Raw genomic sequence first — 16,515 nt, 5'->3', positions numbered from 1 at the left:
CAGCCCTTAGATAATGGGCTCTCTGTAAAATTGTTGTGTTTTACTTTTGCTTATGTATTTTTTTAAGTACATTTAATTTTTTTAATACATTTTGGATGTAAAATGCTTTCTCCAACACAATTAACATATACTCACAGCAAGTATGAAACATTAGGCTGAGGAGCTATATCACATCAAAAATATATTAAAAAAATAAAATAGAACTTATAAAAATACATAAGTAAGTAAAACACTACAATTTTACAGAGACCCATTCTCTAAGCACAATAATGCCCTCAGGGTTTATGTTAATGTGTAATTAATGCCCTTCCAGGAATGTAGAAGCCGTCTGTCTGTAGTGTCGGGCCTCACAACACCACTGGGTGGGCATTAATTACACATTAACACACACTCTCTTGGACATTATTGCTTATGTACAGTGTATTTTCATCTACAAAGACATCAGCTGAATATAAACCCAACAAAGAAGATTTATTGCAGAATAATATATATTGTAATTTACATAATAAAGTTCTAGCTAAAATATTTAAAAGGTCAGTCTTTCCTGAAATAAATGCATGTTGCTGTTTTAATGGACCTATCTGTCTAGGAATAAGTTTTGTCTCTGCATAATCCAAATACAACCCAGAGACTTCCACATCCGGAACTAATGTCATGGATAACGGGATTTGTTCTGCATTTGATGAGGTGATAATGAGTAACTCCTGTGTCATTAAGAACAGGGAAAGTAGAATTACATACTGTAGCATTAACAAAATGACTTTCTTTGCCAACTGGTACCAAAGGGAATAGCCTTAGTTGCTGTAGAAGTGATGTTTGTACACTTGGCAGAATGGTTGAAAAGGTTAATCTGTTTGCTGAGGGAAGGGACAATCATTGTGCCAGTGCCCATTTTAATCACAATTAAACAGGAGCTAATGCATTGCCCATGTTGCTGAGTCTGTGGTGAAGTGGAAGGGTAAATATATTGTGGATATCATCCTGGGGTTTGTTGTGGAAAGAATCTAAATCTACCTCTGCCTCAATGATTCCACTCCCCCATGTCCCTGAGAAAAAGTGTTGAATTGTCAAAGTTGGATATCTGATAATTTTTTTTGTTGTTTCTTTTCCTCTCTAGCTATATTGTCTGCCCCATGTTCTGCTTGATTTCCAATTTTATGAATACCTAGTCTATTAAACTATATCCACTGGCCAACTAAAACTGAACACCTTTACATTATTTTTGCTATCTAAGAGTCTGCAGACCCGTTATCTGTGCCTTTCCATCATAGGCACAAGTTCCGCACTTCCACATTGGACCTTTCATCTATTCATATTGGTAATATTCATGTTGGCAGGAAACAGATAATTAAAACAGACTAAAACTATCAAAAACAATTTTGAAATAAAATGGATTCCAAAATAAGATACTGACTGAACACTTTCCCTTCTTTTATACCCTTTCCTTCAAAATTTCATAATGTAAACAAAAAAAAAGATAATTGGCTTTAGCAATTAGCTTAGTTATTGGTGGCATTCCAAGGAGTTTCAATGTGTGTCTGCCTGTGGAGAGATGCTTGGTAGCCCTACCTGCTTCACGTGAGATGGCCAAACTCTCACAACACATGACTTTTTGAGACTAACAAAAGCTTTATGTACCCCACCCCACATAATGCCTCTTTCAAGAAATACCAGTCCATGTTGCCATCTAATTAAGCCAAATTAATTCAGGACTTCTCAGTGCTAGAAATCTCATTGATAAATTGCCCTGTCTAGAAGTCCAATTAACACCAGAAGATACTGGCATCTACTTTACCATAGGAACAGGGTACCAATGTTGTGGGACTATTCACTACACCTGGATTCAATGCCTAGCACTCATTCATATCCTCCACTATGGGTATCTGTTACCATCAGTGGTAGAATATTCTTTATTTCTTAGAATCTTCATCACATTTAGGCTTGAACAGCAAGACTGTGAAGTAGAAAACCTCCACATCATAGTAACTATTTATAAAATACATTACAATTTCATTGCCGACTATGGAACCCTTACATTCATTGTTATCCCAGAGGCATATCTAAAGAAGCTTGAGATCCTTACAACTGAATACTCCACTGTTGTCCTCATAGGTTTCAACTACACATCTAAAATTGGAAGACTCAGACTGCCCTAAATAATATTCATAGTACATCCTAATTTTCATAAGTACTAACTCGAATGACCAGATAGTACACTTCCCTATCTAGGGCTTAGATGCACTTGACTAACATAACAACATACTGCTTTTTCCCTATAGAAGCCCTGTATCTTGTTAGATCTGTCTACCATTCAATGTTATTTAAAATTAGGATTCATACCAGATTTCATAAAATCCCATCTATCCTTTTGGAGTTCTCTAAAGACAATCTACTGCATGTAGCTAATGACTTACAATAGTTTAATTGTCTCCCTAAAAATGAAGACCTTGTAACCAATACAACTATGACAGGGTGAGTAGTGGGTTAAGACTGTCATAAAACCTGTTGATAGGCTAAGGTTGAACAGTTCTTGGAGATTAGAAATCTAGTGTGATTAGGGTTGGAGGTAGTTTGTCCTCAAAAAGGCCAGTTACAAGTGGGGTCCCCAACTCCTTGGTACTATGATTGTTCTTATTTGGCATTTATTTATCTGAAGACAAACTTTTATCTCAGTGCCTTCATCAAGAAATCTGTCCCAATCTAATACAAATACAGTTTCAAGTTTAGAAGTAAACTCATAATTAGTAACTACAGTATAAATAAGCTATGTAACAAAAGGAAAAAATAATCCTCCTTCATAAATGGAAGCCAAAAACCTCTTGCTACAAAGTTGACCTTACAAAGTTAATTCGAGAATTTAGGAGCAATAGCAAAGCTGATAAAGCTACCCGCGGTGGTGGTGCTGCGGTAGCATTGTCGCCTCACAGTAAGATGCTGTCCGGTTCGATTCTCAGTTAGAGCGTCTTCTGCCTGGAGACATGCATGAATGGGTGTACCTTCGTTGAAGGTTGTGCATCAGGCCTGGCAAGCCGGTATGTAAAAATCAACTGCCAATCATTGGCGGACTGGAGTTCTACTGTGGCGACCCCTAACCGGGAAAAGCCGAAAGACACACAAAAAAAAAAATCAAAGCTGATAAAGCTAAGTATGAGCTGAAACTGTTCAGCCTTAGCCTATCAGTAGGTTTAGTGACACATACCTAAACTACCACTGATCCTAGCAACTATAGACCTATAAGTCTTACCAGTCTTATCTGTAAGTTAATGTAATTCATAGTTATACACATCATAAGTAGAGAAATTGCAGCCTGCAGCCCCTTAACCCAAATGAATTGTACTCTGTGAAGGCTGTGTTTGGCTGAGGCACTAGAGACATTAAAGTTTTTTATCAGTTTACTTTCTGTTTCTTGTGGTCTTTCATATTGTTTTCTTCAAGTACGTGGTATTTCCTTAAGCCAAATTAGTTTGGTTTTGCAAAGAGTAAATATTGTCTGGAAAATCCAGTGGACATACTAGAAAAAGTCACAAAGTCAGACAGTTAGGGGAAATTGGCTCATAGTATGCCTAGCCTGAGCAAAACCTTCAACACCATTTCATACTCAAGCAATATATCTTCTTATTCTTTCGGCTTTGTCTGGTTAGGGGTCACCACAGCGGATCACCTGTCTGCTCAGGATTGGCAGTGAACTTTTATGGTGTTGAGTTGCCAGCCTGGCACCCGACCTTCCACAAAAGGCGCACACATGCACGCACTCACGCCTAGGGCCAATTTAGAGTGTCCAGTCCACCTACAGCATATCTTTGGGATGTGGGAGGAAACCGGAGTACCTGGAGGAAACCCATGCGAACACAGGGAGGACATGCAGTCTCCACACAGAAGGCACCCCAGCTGAAGATCAAACCGGAGAACCTCTTGTTGTAAGGTGGCAATGCTAACTGCTGCACCACCGCAGCCGCCCAGACTCAAGCACTATATACAAACTAATAAAACTAAATGCAGACCCCTTAAATAACTCAATGGATATCAAGCTATCTTGCAGAAAGACTCCAATGAATTTGAATTGGAAGTACCCTGTCCTCAAATAGTTCAATTACTAGTGGAGTCCCCCATGGCTCTGTACTATGGCTGCTCCTATTTGGAGTTAACCTATCTGAAGTGAAAATGGATGCCATGGTCTTCAGCTAACTATGTTTGCTGTTGAATGTAAACTTAGAACAATCATCAGCTCTTCAGAAGACTCCTAAATCCTGTGGAAAGGAATACTGCATGCACACAACTGGTGCCAGGGCTAGAGTCTAAAACAAAATATTAAAAGTTGCAGTATCTTGCCCTTCAGTAATCAGGAACAAACTGCACCAGTGAGATAGAAGATGGTACTCACAAAACTGATGTAAGTTGTAAGTGAGATTAGCATATTTGTGAGCAATTAATACTCTTTTCACCACAATGCATCAATGGTCACTAGAAAATGTTTCTACCTAGATGGGTTGATTAACAAATATATATATCTTCTAGGTGAAAAGATGTTACTATCCCTTTCAAGTCCCCTCTTATTGTACCTATCATAGAATACAATGTCTCCTTCAGTATGTACCTGACTAAACACATGACTCTCCAAGAAGGAATTCAAAGTCCCCTTACAAAGAAACTCTAAGACTTAATTTTCAAGTCATATACAGAAAGCATCATTTCCCTCTTTTATTCACCTCATGTAAAGAGCTACAGTATAACTTCTTCCTCATCCACATAAACTCAGACAACCCTATCCTATATGACCTCATGCATGTTCACAAAAGCCATAATACTAGAAACTAGAACCTTCAAAATGAAGTAAATTTAATGTGTTGGCTTGATAGATACCCATTCCAAACAACTGTTCTCGGAAACAGACTTCCCTTCAACATTAAGCAAAGTAGCAATGTATTTGTCTTTACAACCTTGATGAGTGGTTGGATAACATGTCTTGTCTGGCTCCACAAAGCCTTATGTAAAGATATAGCAAGTAATGGGAATGACACTGGCTAGGCTACACTCTATTATTTATTTATTTATTGACATTTGAGTATGGGAAAATTTGAGTGGGTAGAAGCTCATTTTCAGCAGAGATGAGAGAAAAAAGCTCCAAATTATTATAGAACATTTTAAAAACAATAATTTTGCAATGTTCAAAAATAAAAAAAAAATCTTCATTTTAAATAATTATAAGAAATTATACATAATATAAAACCATTGGTTAAAAATAGATACAAATTATATAAAACATATAGACCTAAACACAGTACACTTACTCTAGTGCATAGCCAGGAAAAGGAGAAAATACACTGCAAAGCCAGAGGACTTGGGGTAAAACCAAGGATTTATCAAAAAGCACAACACAAGCACAATAAGACAAAGTTAAGCAAAAAATGCTTTTGTCCTGAAGCTATGATGAGACTTCCGCAAAACTAAGCACATTAGAGAAAATCATATAACATAAAACCGAAGCTTAATGATCATGTGACTGTGGGTAGCCAATTGAAATCAGCCAAAAAATTAAATGAGCTGATACTTTATTAAATACACAATCAAATATTTTGCATTAAATATGAAAATGAAATACCTTAGTAGCCATAAGAAATATTAAATAAACCATAAAAACCATGAATAAACAATGTTAATAAAAAATAATAATTAAAAAAACATTGATTTAGGTACACAACGTACAAAAGTATCCCTAAAAGTAAAACTCATATGTTGGTAAAACATATACAGTAAAACAAATGTAATAACAATTTTCTAAACTAAAAACCTAACAGGTAAGCTGGAGAAACTAGTAAGTAAACATTTGAACTAATACAAAGATAGATCATTGATCTGTGTGTGAAAAAAAAATACATATAAGGCATGAAATCCTGGAAGTAAAATGGCTGCCAAGTGCAATATCAAAAAAAATAATCCAAGAGATATAACTTAGAAGAAAACAAAAAAGAGCATAACACCATAGACATAAAACTGGAACTTTAATACAACAAAAACAAGAACAGGATAAGTGCCTTCCTCAGATCCTGAAAACAATTCCTACACACAACTATTTAAGAACCAACTAACCAATCTAGTTAAAAGGCAATTAAGCAATTAAAAAATGAGGCAATGAAACATAGTAACACTTACTCCCCATTTGCATAGTGCACTTGTAACAAAAACATGTTTTAAAATAGCTTAGATCCAAGCTTAAAACAAAACTACATTTTGTTAAAGACAATCAGCATAGCATATTAAAACTTATAGTAAATAAATAAAACACTGCTGTCATAACCTTTACACAGCTTGTGAATCAGTGAAAAACTCAGAGCTCATACTGTTAACATGGCAGGTTCACAACCATAATATTAAAGAAGCAACAGTCACAGCCTGATTAAAAAATGAGGCAATGAAACATAGCAATACTTACTCCCCATTTGCATAGTGCACTTGTAACAAAAACATGTTTTAAAATAACTTAGATCCAAGCTTAGAACAAAACTATATTTTGTTAAAGACAATCAGCATAGCATGCTAAAACTTATAGTAAATAAAACACTGCTGTCATAGCTATTACACAGCTTGTAACTCTGTTAAAACTCAGAGCTCGTAATGTTAACATATCAGGTTCACAGCCATAATATTAAAGAAGCAACAGTCACAGCCTGATATACAACAAACAAATAACTATTGTCATTACATAAACGTCTGATGAACACTCAGAATTCATACTATGAACAAAATAGACACAAAACTCACCTATTAATAGCAGAATACACTATAACTCCAAACTTAAAATATGTCATGTTCACATCTCTGAAAGAAATGAAAGCATGCATAAACATCTATTCTATAGAAAGTGTACAGAAGGAATATTACAAAGCTGACATCTGTAACAAAGACAGATAGGAAGTAAGAAATACATAAAAAAATATATATGCATATATATATATATATATATATATATATATATATATATATATATATATATATATATATATATATATATATATATATATATATATATATATATAATGAGCTTTCTTAATGGCAAAACGTCAATCTTCGTTCCTTCAGGAATAGTTTAAGTGGAGCAACACCACTGAGCCCTGGGAAACAATCAGCCCTTAAGTCCATTATCCATTTAGATTCTTCCATTTCCATTTGATTTGTTACATACCCTTCTCTTATAGTTGGATGATCCATTGCAAGGACCATAAATCTAAATGTATGGGTGGCAGTATCTGGAATATGAGCATACAACGCATTCATAACAACCTTAATGCATATATCAGATTGGTGCTTAAAGATTCTTTAGCAGAGTTATAACTTAGCTGCTTTCAGGGACAGCCTTTGGTCAACTGTTGCCCTAGGTAAAAGGAATCCACAGCCCCCTCACACACACACCACCCAGTGCCAACATCCTGGTCTACCTACACCATCCAGATTACTGGAAAGGCACTCCTGCTACAGCCAAGTTGACCTATGCCTAAGGCTGGCTATGGCTGCCTTGTGTCTAAGCACCAGTAGAATGGAAACAAAATCATTAATGATTGGTGGTCTGGTAGCATTCAATTTAAGCTGCCATAGCAATTTTTTATATTCAGTTCTATTATCCCAAGCATCACCATGTGCATTAAAATCAGTCTGGTGTATTATGGCTAGATTGAAAAATTTTAAGTTCTCACAGTTAATGGAATGCCTAAATAATACATTGTAGGTGTTTCCTTTAAGAATATAAAAAATGTATTCATAAATACATTTTCTGAAGGCCTGTTCAGTTTTGCAAATGTAGAAGACTAGGTAGGTAGAACAGGAAGAAAATATACCAACCATCTACTAAGGCAATTACCAGGAGCAGGATGTATAACTGTTTTTAAGAAATTCAATGTAGGAACAGATTCAGACTTGTGGATGAACTTGCACTGTTTACATATACCACAGCATTTTGTGCCATTTTCAGTAGTATCATTCCCTAATGACTTAGCTGAAGATTCTACTAGGTTTTTAAATTATGGGCCCTCTTATCAACAAAACAAGGGACTACTATTGGCCTTAAAAATGTTCCAATTCTTTTTTGTGATGTCCTAAAAGACACGTGAACTACTATTGCATTGTAATACTAGGGCACGGTGAAACAATGAACTTGGCTGTGGATGTGATTCATTACTGAGACTAAGCAGAAATTCCTTAAGATTCCAAGAGCAGGATAAGTTATTTCTTACACTTATTTCATTGAATTGCACTTCTGTAACACTTATAATTGTGCTATACAGTTAATCTACTACATTTTGCACTGTTATAAAACTCCTTTTACTGTTTCATTGCATTTATGTGCAGTTTTATGCTGTTTTAACTGTATTTTTCTTCGCTAGATACTGTTTCATTGCTCATAATTGCATTTTTACTAAATGATTTAGCTGTAAATTGTATTTTCATACTGAGAATTGCATTTTCTGTTTGGGAGTGCTTTTCTGTGCATTTTTTAAGGCTTCTGTGTTCTAGTCAGGTATCATATAACTGATCTGTTTGCAGTTAAAACATTCTCTTGAGTCTCCTTGCTCCTTTATATGTTTAAAACTTTCATTTAGTAGTTACAGCTAGTAGCTGTAATAGTTTCCCACCCCTCATCTCTATTGTTGTCTTGTTCTTATACTTGGTGGTTTTGCAGTTGCCTGCCCATATTGTATATTTGATCTAGGACACCCCTCCCAGTCTAGTGTCATTAGTTCATTCTACCTAATAGAGAGAGAACATTTGTAAAGGCCAACCCACTTAGATTCTTAACTTTGAATTATCTTCTGTTCCAGCTTTCCCCTTTTCCACTTTAATAAAAAAAAAAAGAAATCTAAGCTTGTTTCCCCCCTTTCCTGTAATAAGTCTAGTCCAGATACATATATGCTGTATCCAGGACTGCTTGTAAGCTCTAGAGCCCCCCAAGCCTTGATCTGTTGCAGGGAAGCCTTCTAGCTTATTACTGGGAGTGGTAAGCACTAGGTAATCTATCTACTACATAAGGAGTGGTTTCTGGTCCAGAAATTGTAGTTATTGGCTGTTTCATCAGTTTTTTCCATCTCTCTCAACTTTCTGATTTAAAAGCCTCCATTTGCACTTGTATCCCCCCTTTCCTGCAACTAGTCTAGTCCAGATACAGATTTGCTGTATCCAGGACTGTTTGTAAGCTCCTGAGCCCCCCATAGCCTTTATGTGTTGGAGGGAAGCCTTCTAGCTTATCAGTGGGCGTGGTAAGCACTAGGTAGTCTATCTGCCACAAGAGGAGTGGTTTCTGGCCAAAATGTCTGGTTTATTGGCCTTTTGGGCAGTTTCTTCCATCTCTTTCAACTTTTTGGCTTAAAATAATGTGTTTGTGCTTATTTCCCCCCTTTCCTGTAACTAGTCTAGTCCAGATACAGATTTGCTGTGTCCAAGACTGTAAGCTTCTGAGCCCCCCAAGACTTTCTGTGTTGGAGAGAACACTTCTAGCATATCAGTGGTAGTGGTAAGTACTAGGTAGCCTATCTACCACAAGAGGAGTGGTTCCTGGCCCAGAAATTGTAGTTTATTGGCCGTTTGGACAGTTTTCCATCTCTTTCAACTTTCTGGTTTAAAAGCCCACGTTTGCTCTTGCTTTCTGCCTTTCCGGTAACTAGTCTAGTCCAGATACAGACTTGCTGTAACCAGGACTGTTTGTAATCTTCTGAGTGATGACAGATTCTGCTCTTAAATTTTTCCCTTAAATCTGCTAGTTCTCTCCTCTTCTGCACTTATACTAGTTTATTAGTCTAGCACTTTACCAGACTTCTTGTAGCAATTATTGTAGCACACAAGTGCTACCAGAACTAAACATTCTGCAAGGAAACAGATCTAGTACTTATTATCAATGCCCACCCCTCCAAGCATGCCTAAAGGTCAGTTCCCTGTGCGTACTCCTATTAACCTGGTGAACTTGTTCATCCTGAGGCAATGTAGCAACTGCCTCATGTACACCGACAACCCTCTCCTCTTACCTCCCAACACTTTGACTTGCAAGAGATACGCTTATATATCCAAATTGGAAGCCACACACTCTCCAGCCAAGATCGGGATAGCTGGTCAAGAGGAGAAGGTCAACATTTGCACCAAACCACATGGAACACAGAGCCCTCCGAAACACACACCAGCACTGTCTTCACATTAAAACACAAACTACACTCCCACGTTCATGGAAGTTCTCAATAAAACTCTACCAAACAAGCAGAGACCTCCAAGGCAGAAATGCACTTGACCACCACAACACAACACTAATCATGAGACACATAACCCTCCTAAACAGTGTGCCACTCAACCAAAGCCCCAAAGGCAAAACAGCATCCCCAACACACTAGTCATAGGTGACTCGATAGTAAGGCACACTGATGTCCCACTCACTAGGTTGAATAAGAAGAAAGTAACAGTCAGCTGCCTGTCAGGTGCCAGAATCCGACACATAACGCACGTATTCAGGTCCCTCAACAATGGGTACAAATATGACTCTGTCATTGTACAATGACCTGAGACATACCTCCCTGGACTACATGAAAAGAGACATGGAGAAGCTCTCGGATTATGTAGCCCAGGCAGGTATGACCCTAGCCCTGAGCAGTATCTTACCATCACCCAGAATGATAACACACTACAAGCAGAAGATTATTGATTTCAACAATTGGCTAAGTTTCTGGTGACATTGTAAGGGGATCCAGTATCTGTCTGCCTGGGATAACATGATTGACAGACCTCAATACTTTGCCAGAGATGGCCTGCATCTGTTACCACTGAAATTCTAGATACTGGCCAAGGCTCTTGCCACCCATTTAGTGCCTTTTTTAGGTGGTGTTCCAAAGACCAAATTATCACCATAACAGCTACAAACAAATGCAATCTGATGGTCATGTTGCTCAATGCTAGAAGTCTAAATCTCAAAATGCACTCACTTGAGGCACTCCCTAAAATGAAGAACATTGACATTTGTGCTGAAACAGAGAGCTGGTTCAAGGCAGCAGAAAGCACCCCTGCACTACCAGGCTATAACTCATTCCACACCTTTTGGCCCCAGAACTTGGACCAAAGCTACAAAGTCGGAGGTGTTTCCATATTCATAAAGGATGTGCACACCTCCAGACTGGTAGCCCAACATAATGCATCAGAGATACTTCAGGTGCAGCTAGCATTGGGTAAGACAGCGATTCAGGTCTTAGCCTGCTATAGGTCCCCAACCATGTCCCAAGACTCACACTTCACGTTCTTAAGCACCCTGGAGAATATTATGGTCCAGCCTAACACTCTCTTACTAGGCAACTTCAACTACCCCTCTATTAACTAGGTAAATTACTCATGTACCAATACACCAATGCTTCCTGGAGTTCATTAATTCCAATGCCCTGGACCAGCTTGTTCTTACCCCCACTAGAGGTAGCAACATCCTTGAGCTGGTCATTAGCAACATGGGTGACTGTTACTCTACACCAGTAATAAGCTCCTCTCTGGTTAGATCCGACCACAGACTACTCACTATGGAAATCCACATCCCTCCCATCTCCCCAGCAAAGGTAACCACCATGAAAAACTTCTCCAAAGCTAACTTTGGGATCTTAAAAACAAAAGTGGCCAACTTGACGGCACCCATGCAAATAGAGAACAATTGCGTGACCACAGAATCATACACCAATGCACTGTATGAACACATACACAAATGCATGGATCTTGCCAGACCCAATAGAATCAAGACACTCTCCTCCCAAAAAAGGAAGCCAATCTGGTGGTCCTCTGCCATAAACAAACTTTACAACAGAAGGAGGAAACTGATGTAGAATAAGGTGAAGTCCCAAGACAGGAAAACCTTCCTTATATGCCTCAACAAAAAAGTTGAAATCCCCTCATCAAATCCTCTAAAGCTAGGTATGAAGGCAGACTTGCAGCAGATAATAAAGACAACCAAAAGACCTTCTACAGTTATGCAAAGAATCTCCACGGCAATTACCCAGATTTTCTCTGAGCTACTGCACAATGATAAATCCTATAGTCAGACTTGAGCTGTGGTGCGTGTGTTAAGTACTTTGTTCTGTAGTGTGTGTACTTAGATAGGCAGGGGTTCTATTCTAACTGCACTTAAATGGTAGTGTGGTTTGTGTGTGTATGTGAGCTGTTGCTGGACTTTACAATGACCCTTTCACAGCAGCCTGTGTGACACTGCTTTCTTGTCCTTAACAGACACCTCCAACAGCAGACCTGTAACCAGTGTTGTTCCACAAGAATCAGTCCTGGGATCACTGTTTGGAATCTATTTCTCCAAAGTACAAGCAAAAACTAAAGGTATGTGGCTGACACAGTTTGCTGATGACTGCAAACTAGGAGTGGTCATAGAATCTCCAAATGATGTTAACATCCTACAAAAGGGTCTCACACAAACAAATGATTGGTGCCAAAGTTATAGCCTCAAACTCATTGAAAAAATGTATTATCATCCCTTTCAGTAAGGGTGTTGTTTCTGCTAACTATCACATCAGTAGCAAGACCTGAAGTACACACACAGTGGTGAGAAACCTGGGCACACAGGTGGACAGCAACCTTACCTTTGTCCACCATGTCTCCACAGTGGTAAAAAGGGCATTCTATATTGCTCATCTCATAAGTAAGGGTATTGCTTCCAGAAAAAAAAGAAGTTATAACCTCCCTGCAATCTTCCCTCATTAAGCCAATAATTCAGTACAACTTCCCTTTTGCTATGTCCCTTTCCAAACACCTGCAGCAATTGGAGAGACCACAAAGGTTCCTCACAAGGAAAAATGCTAGGTCTTCAGCATCTGTCCTATGTGGATCATTTGAAATTAATGTCAATTTATTCTGTTTCATTCAGACTACTCAGAGGTGATCTCTGCCTTGCATACAAGGCAATCTCTGACCTTGCTTTACTGGAAATGCTGCATATCCATGTCAAATTGTACATGGGCTATGCACTCTAAAGACCTTAACCTGCTATGTGACATTAATAGAACCTGCTTGAGGGACAGATTTGTCTCCCAGCGGTTACCACACCTTTGGAACAGACTCCCACTTCATGTCAAACAGAGCACCTCATTGGCCCGTTTTAAATTAAATCTGGACAATTGGATGGGTGACTGTAAATTCACCCAGGGGTTGCACCTATGTCCCTGTTGGACTGGGGCAATAGGTGCCTATCATGGAAATAAGTGTAGAACTTGGCTAAGTTTGTAAGGGTACTACAGCCATTAGCCTAGTTACTTCCTATGATCCCATGATCCTATGGCACTGCTGATGCCATTATTTATAAAGTGATGCCTGACACACTTCAAGTCAGATTTGAGCCATGGCACTTGCATAAAGTACTGTGTTCTGTATTGTTTGTTCTTAGATAGGTAGGAGTTTTACTCTCACTGCGGTCAAATGGTGTGTGTGTATGTGTGTGTGTGTGTGTGTGTGTGTGTGTGTGTGTGTGTGTGTGTGTGTGTGTGTGTGTGTGTGAGAGAGAGAGAGAGAGAGAGAGAGAGAGAGAGAGAGAGAGAGAGAGAGAGAGAGAGAGAGAGCTGTTGCTGGACTTTACATTGAACCTTCTACAGCAGCCTGTAGGACTACTATCTTGTCCTCAACAGACACTGCTGATGTAATCATCTTTAAAGTGATGACTGACACACACCAAGTCAGAACTGAGCCATGGTGCTTTTGTTAAGTACTGTGTTCTGTAGTGTGTGTGTACTTGGATAGGTAGGGGTTCTATTCTCACTGCAGTCAAATAGTTGGTTTGTGTGCATGTGAAGCATTGCAGGACTTTAAAATGAGCCTTTTACAGCAGTCTGTGGGACACTGTTATTTTGTCCTTAATAGACACTGCTGATGTCATTTTCCATAAAGTGATGTCTAACACAGTCCAAGTCAGACTTGACCCATAGCACATGTGTTAAGTATGGTGTTTTGTAGAGTGTGCTTAGATAAGTAGAGGTTCTATTCTCACTACAAACAAATGGGGGGTTGGTTGGTGTGTGTGTGTGTGTGTGTGTGTGTGTGTGTGTGTGTGTGTGTGTGTGTGTGTGTGTGTGTGTGTGTGAGCTGTGGCTGGATTTTACAGTGAACATTTTACAGCAGCCTGTGGGACACTGTTATCTTGTCCTCAGCAAACACACATCTGTCCTTACTAGGTTATACAGTAAGCAGAAGAAGCTGCTGTCTTCAAATGCAAAAGTGAGAACCCAGAACTGGAAGATCACCCTTCTCAGCCTAAACAAGCAAATAAGACAACTTGTGCAGTCTATAAACCCAACCCTTATTTTATCATTATTTTTTCTTTCACCCACAGCACAGTAGGTAGATCTGGCCCACAGGAACCACCTGCCCCCACTCCACTGGCTATGGTACCAAGGCTCAGCTCATCTGAGCTCCAGCCTGGTAACACCTCTTGTGCTGCCCCTGTACTACCTAGCCCCACATGTACTTATGCTCCGGAGGACAGGCCTATGGTTCCATCTGGGAGCAGTGGCAGAGGAGTTGATTTTATTACCTGAGTAGAACTGCCAGAGATGGTGCATAGGATTGTTTGGCACACCTATATCAGATAGAAAGACTGCTCTACATCATTGTACTAAATATCACAAAGAGATGCAGATGTGAGACAGTGCAACCTTTGTCGCAGTGAGGTGACAGTGATGACAGTATTGTGGGTGAGGACTCTATTCTCACTATCACCCAGCTTGACCTCCATGAGTTTGCAAGGTCCACAGCCTTACCCCATCCTCAGTGTTGACCCACCTCTTGTGTCCTTTACCATTCCTATCTCTTGTCTTGTATGTCCTGTCTGTCAGCAATTGCTTCCTCACCTTGCCAAATTACCTACCTCAGACATACCTGTGTCCCTTCCCCAACATTCCTCTCTCTCTTCATAAAAAAGAAAGAAAAATAGGGCATCTGTCCAAAAAAATAAATTGTCTTATTCATAGTTCTCCATGTTGCACACATGTCTACCTAACACACTTGATTAGATCAAATTGGCTATACAGCATGATTACATAGTTGTCATCTCTCCCTCTCTCTCTGGAGGTGACAGCCCAAATTCAGCTAATCTTCTGTACATATAATCATTTTTGCAGGATACATTCTCAGTATACATCATATATTCACAATACATACATGTGTTGTCCACCCCCAAGCAATAAAACCCTAGGGGCTCATTATTTTTACACACATACAGTATATCAACCACACCACAAAGTGTAATATATAATCTTGTCTGCTCTCTCATGGACAGTGTCAGTTCGTGTTGCTGACAACCTTACTCTGGAAAAGTTAAACATCCAACTGTGCTCAATAAATGTACCTGTGTTTTTGTACAGCTAGGCTTCTACACATGTAGGACACACTGTATAGTTAGGCTACCAACCTCATATGAACTTATGAATCTATGTGAATATGCTGGCCTCACAACCTGTTGCCCCTCACATGGCCTGCTGATGTCATCTACCATACGTTCACCTGCAGTCATGTAAAACTCAGATTTGTGCCATAGTGCTTCAATAAGGACCTCATTCTATAGCCTATGTACTTAGATAGGTAGGGGTTCTGTTCTCATTGCAGTCAAGTGTGTGTGTGTGTGTGTGTGTGTGTGTATGTGTGTGTGTGTGTGTGTGTGTGTGTGTGTGTGTGTGTGTGTGTGTGTGTGTGTGTGTGTGTGTGTGTGTGTGTGTGTGTGTGTGTGTGTGTGTGTGTGTGTGTGTGTGTGTGTGTGTGTCTTTACTCACCAGATTAGATGTGCTATCCTATAGTTACGTCTCCAGTGGCATGACTTGCTAGTCTTTTCATACTCACAGAAGCCTACATATCCATTTCATGCAGCCTCCCAAACTCTTATCTCCCACATGGCCTGCTGATGTCATCCACTATAAGTTGACCTGCAGAAATGTAAAAGTCAGACATGTATCATGGCACCTGTGTATAGTACTGTGTTCTGTAGTGTGTGTACTTAGATAGGTAAGGTTATGTTCTCACTGCAGTGAAGTGTTTGCGTGTGTGTGTGTGTGTGTGTGTGTGTGTGTGTGTGTGTGTGTGTGTGTGTGTGTGTGTGTGAGAGAGAGAGAGAGAGAGAGATGTTACTTAATATTACAGAGATCCTTTTACACCAGCATGTGGGGCACTGTTATCACCAAATGCTCAACAGATAATGCTGATGTAATCAGCTGTATCAGATTATTGCATACACAACCATCCCACCAGGCCAGGAACTGACACAAGCCTGGATCTCAGGCAAACATCACCTTAGGTTCATAGGAAGTTACTAGGTAGAGGACTGGTGACAGGTATGCTTTGGGGTTTGTCTGGTAGGGATGGGAGAGTTTGCCCAAATTGTGTGCTAGCAGGTAGGAGATGTCCTCAGAGTCATTATGAGTGGTACTGTCCACTACTATTTGGGCACAAAGCTAGGCCTTCACTTTTAGATTTCTGACATGGTTTACTATCAATACTGTGAACAATAACCTGCTAGCACTTATGCTGCCG

Source organism: Protopterus annectens, chromosome 3.part0 (genome assembly GCF_019279795.1).
Source record: "Protopterus annectens isolate FY-2018-M chromosome 3.part0, PAN1.0, whole genome shotgun sequence".
Taxonomy (NCBI): domain Eukaryota; kingdom Metazoa; phylum Chordata; order Ceratodontiformes; family Protopteridae; genus Protopterus; species Protopterus annectens.
The sequence above is the reverse complement of the archived record's forward strand: the minus strand, read 5'-3'. Positions refer to the sequence as shown.